The 7,918-nt window shown below is 39.7% G+C and overlaps 5 non-coding genes across 5 annotated transcripts; all 5 read left to right on the top strand.

The window, feature by feature from the left end:
• The first annotated feature begins 976 nt into the window (after nt 1–976).
• Nucleotides 977–1,095, top strand: LOC133473617 (5S ribosomal RNA). The gene has a single exon (XR_009787175.1). It is a non-coding gene; the product is annotated as a 5S ribosomal RNA (ribosomal RNA).
• A 639-nt stretch (nt 1,096–1,734) lies between these two features.
• On the top strand, nt 1,735–1,853 carry LOC133473616 (5S ribosomal RNA). Its single transcript, XR_009787174.1, has one exon. It is a non-coding gene; the product is annotated as a 5S ribosomal RNA (ribosomal RNA).
• A 1,909-nt stretch (nt 1,854–3,762) lies between these two features.
• On the top strand, nt 3,763–3,880 carry LOC133473619 (5S ribosomal RNA). Its single transcript, XR_009787177.1, has one exon. It is a non-coding gene; the product is annotated as a 5S ribosomal RNA (ribosomal RNA).
• Nucleotides 3,881–5,782: 1,902 nt separating this feature from the next.
• LOC133473618 (5S ribosomal RNA) lies at nt 5,783–5,900 on the top strand. The gene has a single exon (XR_009787176.1). It is a non-coding gene; the product is annotated as a 5S ribosomal RNA (ribosomal RNA).
• A 1,872-nt stretch (nt 5,901–7,772) lies between these two features.
• LOC133473620 (5S ribosomal RNA) lies at nt 7,773–7,891 on the top strand. The gene has a single exon (XR_009787178.1). It is a non-coding gene; the product is annotated as a 5S ribosomal RNA (ribosomal RNA).
• Nucleotides 7,892–7,918: the final 27 nt, after the last annotated feature.

The raw sequence follows: 7,918 nt of genomic DNA, 5'->3' as shown, positions 1-7,918 counted from the left end.
AGACTACTACAGTGAATGCACGAATAATGTATAATTGGCCCGACAGAGATGGGACAACAATCTCAAGACAAATTGGCAGCATGTTACAATGCAATTGTAAGTGAACTGTTTAAGAAGTTAACGGTAAGCGGGACGAAAGTGTTGGAATGTCTGCTAGTTTTTGTTTGCATTGTTCGATAGCACTTGCCTGGGGGAAGGAGCTGGAAGAAGACAATTATATATGACTCGTGCACTCATTGTAGTAGTCTCGCCACGCTGCACTATTTGCATATCTGTTGTTGACCAATACTGGCCACTCATGCTAGTAGCATCTGCTCCAATTGCACACTGAAGAGAATCTACATTTGCACAATAAACGTTGTCCCAGATTATCGCACTACTCGCTTGAAGTCTCGGCGCCCTTTGCACAATGGTCATTGCACCGGACTATTGCAATATTAGTCTTTCGAACTGCTCTAAATGCTAGAGGACTCTGCATCTTTTTGCACAATTGTCCAAAAAAAATGAACCGGCATTACGATAGCTAGCAACCCTAAATTGCTCAGTGACTGTTTTTTGTCAACGTCTTTATGTCTCAAAAGTGTTCTCTGTCAATTGACTGTCTGTTGTCGTACGAGAGTGGCTCCAACTACCAAATTCCTTGTGTGTTTTTTGGACATACATGGCAAATAAAGATGACTCTGTTTCTGAAGAGTTGGTGACCAGGATGTGGAGGGTCCAAGAGGATTTTGCATGCTCTTGTCTGAGTTTTGGCAGCGTGCAAGTTCTCAAATTCTCTCGTGTGTTAACTTTTCAAAATCTATGATCTGATCACATATTTGTAGTGTTGAGAATGAGTTTGCATCATCCACACAAAAAACTCCAAAATAGACCAGCCAACAATTGGAGAATAAAAAATGACGCGATCCGCTCGATATTTTTAAGCGAAATTTGATATTTTTTAAATATAAAATGTTGCTTTTCAGGTATCAATGTGGCTTACGGCCATACTACCCTGAGAACGCCCGATCTCGTCTGATCTCGGAAGCTAAGCAGGGGCGGGCCTGGTTAGTACTTGAATGGGAGACCGCCTGGGAATACCAGGTGCTGTAAGCTTTTTCACTTTAGATTCTCGTGGAATCGTTTTCTGATTGGTGGTTTACCTAAATTATAATGCAGTCATTGTCTCTCTTATGACTTACCATCTCTTTATTAGGAGACAGAATCTTCACGTACCTTTTTTAAACATCCCGTATCTCCTTTTCCGACAGTAAAAAAAAAAAAAATCTATACACACATATATCTACATAGATATATATATATATATATATATTAGTATCACGTGATACGTCACGATTTTATCACATCAGTGCTTTTAATTCGCTCGAGGCTAAGGATACGAAGGTATGGATCTTTAAATGATACGTAATTATTGCACATTATTGTGTGGACCTCAAAGCCACGGTTTATGAACCCGAACCACTTCCGAGGAATACATTACAGTCGAGTGAATGGCAGTATTAGAAGGAGTAGATTAGATAAATTCAATCAGAATCTCGTGTGTTAACTTTTCAAAATCTATGATCTGATCACATATTTGTAGTGTTGAGAATGAGTTTGCATCATCCACACAAAAAACTCCAAAATAGACCAGCCAACAATTGGAGAATAAAAAATGACGCGATCCGCTCGATATTTTTAAGCGAAATTTGATATTTTTTAAATATAAAATGTTGCTTTTCAGGTAACCATGTGGCTTACGGCCATACTACCCTGAGAACGCCCGATCTCGTCCGATCTCGGAAGCTAAGCAGGGGCGGGCCTGGTTAGTACTTGGATGGGAGACCGCCTGGGAATACCAGGTGCTGTAAGCTTTTTCACTTTAGATTCTCGTGGAATCGTTTTCTTATCGGTGGTTGACCTAAATTATAATGCAGTCATTCTCTCTCTTATGACTTACCATCTCTTTATTAGGAGACAGAATCTTCACGTACCTTTTTTAAAAATCCCGTATCTCCTTTTCCGACAGTAAAAAAAAAAAAAAAATCTATACACACATATATCTACATATATATATCTACTTAGATATATATATAGATATATATATTAGTATCACGTGATACGTCACGATTTTATCACATCAGTGCTTTTAATTCGCTCGAGGCTAAGGATACGAAGGTATGGATCTTTAAATGATACGTAATTATTGCACATTATTGTGTGGACCTCAAAGCCACGGTTTATGAACCCGAACCACTTCCGAGGAATACATTACAGTCGAGTGAATGGCAGTATTAGAAGGAGTAGATTCGATAAATTCAATCAGAATCAGCAGAATAAAAATCAGAATATATATTTGCCGAGTATGTCAGAAACATACAAGGAATTTGTCTCCGGTACTTGGAGCCCCTCTCGTGCGATAACGGATAGCCATTTGACAGAAAATACTTTGGAGACATAATCACATGAGACCAAAGTACAGAGAATCACTGAGCAATGAAAGGTTAGCGGTAATGTGGTCATGTCAATGCAAATTTTGTGTTATTTTTTATTTTTTGACAATTGTGCAAATGATGCAGAGTCCTCTAGCAATTTAGAGCAATTTGAAATGACTGATCGAGCAATAATCTGGTACAGTGACAATTTTGCAAAACGTGAAGAGACTTCGAGAAATTTAAGCAGTATAAAGCGAATCGTAGTGCGATAATCTGGAACAGTGTCCATTGTGCAAATGGTGCAGATACTTCTCAACCACATGAGTGGCCAGTATTGGTCAACAACAGATATGCAAATTGTGCAGAGTGGCGAGACTACTACAGTGAATGCACGAATAATGTATAATTGGCCCGACAGAGATGGGACAACAATCTCAAGACAAATTGGCAGCATGTTACAATGCAATTGTAAGTGAACTGTTTAAGAAGTTAACGGTAAGCGGGACGAAAGTGTTGGAATGTCTGCTAGTTTTTGTTTGCATTGTTCGATAGCACTTGCCTGGGGGAAGGAGCTGGAAGAAGACAATTATATATGACTCGTGCACTCATTGTAGTAGTCTCGCCACGCTGCACTATTTGCATATCTGTTGTTGACCAATACTGGCCACTCATGCTAGTAGCATCTGCTCCAATTGCACACTGAAGAGAATCTACATTTGCACAATAAACGTTGTCCCAGATTATCGCACTACTCGCTTGAAGTCTCGGCGCCCTTTGCACAATGGTCATTGCACCGGACTATTGCAATATTAGTCTTTCGAACTGCTCTAAATGCTAGAGGACTCTGCATCTTTTTGCACAATTGTCCAAAAAAAATGAACCGGCATTACGATAGCTAGCAACCCTAAATTGCTCAGTGACTGTTTTTTGTCAACGTCTTTATGTCTCAAAAGTGTTCTCTGTCAATTGACTGTCTGTTGTCGTACGAGAGTGGCTCCAACTACCAAATTCCTTGTGTGTTTTTTGGACATACATGGCAAATAAAGATGACTCTGTTTCTGAAGAGTTGGTGACCAGGATGTGGAGGGTCCAAGAGGATTTTGCATGCTCTTGTCTGAGTTTTGGCAGCGTGCAAGTTCTCAAATTCTCTCGTGTGTTAACTTTTCAAAATCTATGATCTGATCACATATTTGTAGTGTTGAGAATGAGTTTGCATCATCCACACAAAAAACTCCAAAATAGACCAGCCAACAATTGGAGAATAAAAAATGACGCGATCCGCTCGATATTTTTAAGCGAAATTTGATATTTTTTAAATATAAAATGTTGCTTTTCAGGTAACCATGTGGCTTACGGCCATACTACCCTGAGAACGCCCGATCTCGTCGATCTCGGAAGCTAAGCAGGGGCGGGCCTGGTTAGTACTTGGATGGGAGACCGCCTGGGAATACCAGGTGCTGTAAGCTTTTTCACTTTAGATTCTCGTGGAATCGTTTTCTTATCGGTGGTTGACCTAAATTATAATGCAGTCATTCTCTCTCTTATGACTTACCATCTCTTTATTAGGAGACAGAATCTTCACGTACCTTTTTTAAACATCCCGTATCTCCTTTTCCGACAGTAAAAAAAAATAAAAATCTATACACACATATATCTACATATATATATCTATATATATATATATATATATATTAGTATCACGTGATACGTCACGATTTTATCACATCAGTGCTTTTAATTCGCTCGAGGCTAAGGATACGAAGGTATGGATCTTTAAATGATACGTAATTATTGCACATTATTGTGTGGACCTCAAAGCCACGGTTTATGAACCCGAACCACTTCCGAGGAATACATTACAGTCGAGTGAATGGCAGTATTAGAAGGAGTAGATTAGATAAATTCAATCAGAATCAGCAGAATAAAAATCAGAATCTATATTTGCCGAGTATGTCAGAAACATACAAGGAATTTGTCTCCGGTACTTGGAGCCCCTCTCGTGCGATAACGGATAGCCATTTGACAGAAAATACTTTGGAGACATAATCACATGAGACCAAAGTACAGAGAATCACTGAGCAATGAAAGGTTAGCGGTAATGTGGTCATGTCAATGCAAATTTTGTGTTATTTTTTATTTTTTGACAATTGTGCAAATGATGCAGAGTCCTCTAGCAATTTAGAGCAATTTGAAATGACTGATCGAGCAATAATCTGGTACAGTGACAATTTTGCAAAACGTGAAGAGACTTCGAGAAATTTAAGCAGTATAAAGCGAATCGTAGTGCGATAATCTGGAACAGTGTCCATTGTGCAAATGGTGCAGATACTTCTCAACCACATGAGTGGCCAGTATTGGTCAACAACAGATATGCAAATTGTGCAGAGTGGCGAGACTACTACAGTGAATGCACGAATAATGTATAATTGGCCCGACAGAGATGGGACAACAATCTCAAGACAAATTGGCAGCATGTTACAATGCAATTGTAAGTGAACTGTTTAAGAAGTTAACGGTAAGCGGGACGAAAGTGTTGGAATGTCTGCTAGTTTTTGTTTGCATTGTTCGATAGCACTTGCCTGGGGGAAGGAGCTGGAAGAAGACAATTATATATGACTCGTGCACTCATTGTAGTAGTCTCGCCACGCTGCACTATTTGCATATCTGTTGTTGACCAATACTGGCCACTCATGCTAGTAGCATCTGCTCCAATTGCACACTGAAGAGAATCTACATTTGCACAATAAACGTTGTCCCAGATTATCGCACTACTCGCTTGAAGTCTCGGCGCCCTTTGCACAATGGTCATTGCACCGGACTATTGCAATATTAGTCTTTCGAACTGCTCTAAATGCTAGAGGACTCTGCATCTTTTTGCACAATTGTCCAAAAAAAATGAACCGGCATTACGATAGCTAGCAACCCTAAATTGCTCAGTGACTGTTTTTTGTCAACGTCTTTATGTCTCAAAAGTGTTCTCTGTCAATTGACTGTCTGTTGTCGTACGAGAGTGGCTCCAACTACCAAATTCCTTGTGTGTTTTTTGGACATACATGGCAAATAAAGATGACTCTGTTTCTGAAGAGTTGGTGACCAGGATGTGGAGGGTCCAAGAGGATTTTGCATGCTCTTGTCTGAGTTTTGGCAGCGTGCAAGTTCTCAAATTCTCTCGTGTGTTAACTTTTCAAAATCTATGATCTGATCACATATTTGTAGTGTTGAGAATGAGTTTGCATCATCCACACAAAAAACTCCAAAATAGACCAGCCAACAATTGGAGAATAAAAAATGACGCGATCCGCTCGATATTTTTAAGCGAAATTTGATATTTTTTAAATATAAAATGTTGCTTTTCAGGTAACCATGTGGCTTACGGCCATACTACCCTGAGAACGCCCGATCTCGTCGATCTCGGAAGCTAAGCAGGGGCGGGCCTGGTTAGTACTTGGATGGGAGACCGCCTGGGAATACCAGGTGCTGTAAGCTTTTTCACTTTAGATTCTCGTGGAATCGTTTTCTTATCGGTGGTTGACCTAAATTATAATGCAGTCATTCTCTCTCTTATGACTTACCATCTCTTTATTAGGAGACAGAATCTTCACGTACCTTTTTTAAACATCCCGTATCTCCTTTTCCGACAGTAAAAAAAAAAAAAATCTATACACACATATATCTACATATATATATCTACATAGATATATATATATATATATATATTAGTATCACGTGATACGTCACGATTTTATCACATCAGTGCTTTTAATTCGCTCGAGGCTAAGGATACGAAGGTATGGATCTTTAAATGATACGTAATTATTGCACATTATTGTGTGGACCTCAAAGCCACGGTTTATGAACCCGAACCACTTCCGAGGAATACATTACAGTCGAGTGAATGGCAGTATTAGAAGGAGTAGATTAGATAAATTCAATCAGAATCAGCAGAATAAAAATCAGAATCTATATTTGCCGAGTATGTCAGAAACATACAAGGAATTTGTCTCCGGTACTTGGAGCCCCTCTCGTGCGATAACGGATAGCCATTTGACAGAAAATACTTTGGAGACATAATCACATGAGACCAAAGTACAGAGAATCACTGAGCAATGAAAGGTTAGCGGTAATGTGGTCATGTCAATGCAAATTTTGTGTTATTTTTTATTTTTTGACAATTGTGCAAATGATGCAGAGTCCTCTAGCAATTTAGAGCAATTTGAAATGACTGATCGAGCAATAATCTGGTACAGTGACAATTTTGCAAAACGTGAAGAGACTTCGAGAAATTTAAGCAGTATAAAGCGAATCGTAGTGCGATAATCTGGAACAGTGTCCATTGTGCAAATGGTGCAGATACTTCTCAACCACATGAGTGGCCAGTATTGGTCAACAACAGATATGCAAATTGTGCAGAGTGGCGAGACTACTACAGTGAATGCACGAATAATGTATAATTGGCCCGACAGAGATGGGACAACAATCTCAAGACAAATTGGCAGCATGTTACAATGCAATTGTAAGTGAACTGTTTAAGAAGTTAACGGTAAGCGGGACGAAAGTGTTGGAATGTCTGCTAGTTTTTGTTTGCATTGTTCGATAGCACTTGCCTGGGGGAAGGAGCTGGAAGAAGACAATTATATATGACTCGTGCACTCATTGTAGTAGTCTCGCCACGCTGCACTATTTGCATATCTGTTGTTGACCAATACTGGCCACTCATGCTAGTAGCATCTGCTCCAATTGCACACTGAAGAGAATCTACATTTGCACAATAAACGTTGTCCCAGATTATCGCACTACTCGCTTGAAGTCTCGGCGCCCTTTGCACAATGGTCATTGCACCGGACTATTGCAATATTAGTCTTTCGAACTGCTCTAAATGCTAGAGGACTCTGCATCTTTTTGCACAATTGTCCAAAAAAAATGAACCGGCATTACGATAGCTAGCAACCCTAAATTGCTCAGTGACTGTTTTTTGTCAACGTCTTTATGTCTCAAAAGTGTTCTCTGTCAATTGACTGTCTGTTGTCGTACGAGAGTGGCTCCAACTACCAAATTCCTTGTGTGTTTTTTGGACATACATGGCAAATAAAGATGACTCTGTTTCTGAAGAGTTGGTGACCAGGATGTGGAGGGTCCAAGAGGATTTTGCATGCTCTTGTCTGAGTTTTGGCAGCGTGCAAGTTCTCAAATTCTCTCGTGTGTTAACTTTTCAAAATCTATGATCTGATCACATATTTGTAGTGTTGAGAATGAGTTTGCATCATCCACACAAAAAACTCCAAAATAGACCAGCCAATATTTTTAAGCGAAATTTGATATTTTTTAAATATAAAATGTTGCTTTTCAGGTAACCATGTGGCTTACGGCCATACTACCCTGAGAAAGCCTGATCTCGTCCGATCTCGGAAGCTAAGCAGGGGCGGGCCTGGTTAGTACTTGGATGGGAGACCGCCTGGGAATACCAGGTGCTGTAAGCTTTTTCACTTTAGATTCTCGTGGAATCG

Source organism: Phyllopteryx taeniolatus, unplaced genomic scaffold, assembly GCF_024500385.1.
Source record: "Phyllopteryx taeniolatus isolate TA_2022b unplaced genomic scaffold, UOR_Ptae_1.2 contig_293, whole genome shotgun sequence".
NCBI classification, from domain to species: domain Eukaryota; kingdom Metazoa; phylum Chordata; class Actinopteri; order Syngnathiformes; family Syngnathidae; genus Phyllopteryx; species Phyllopteryx taeniolatus.
This window is presented reverse-complemented; position numbering and strand designations above follow the sequence as displayed.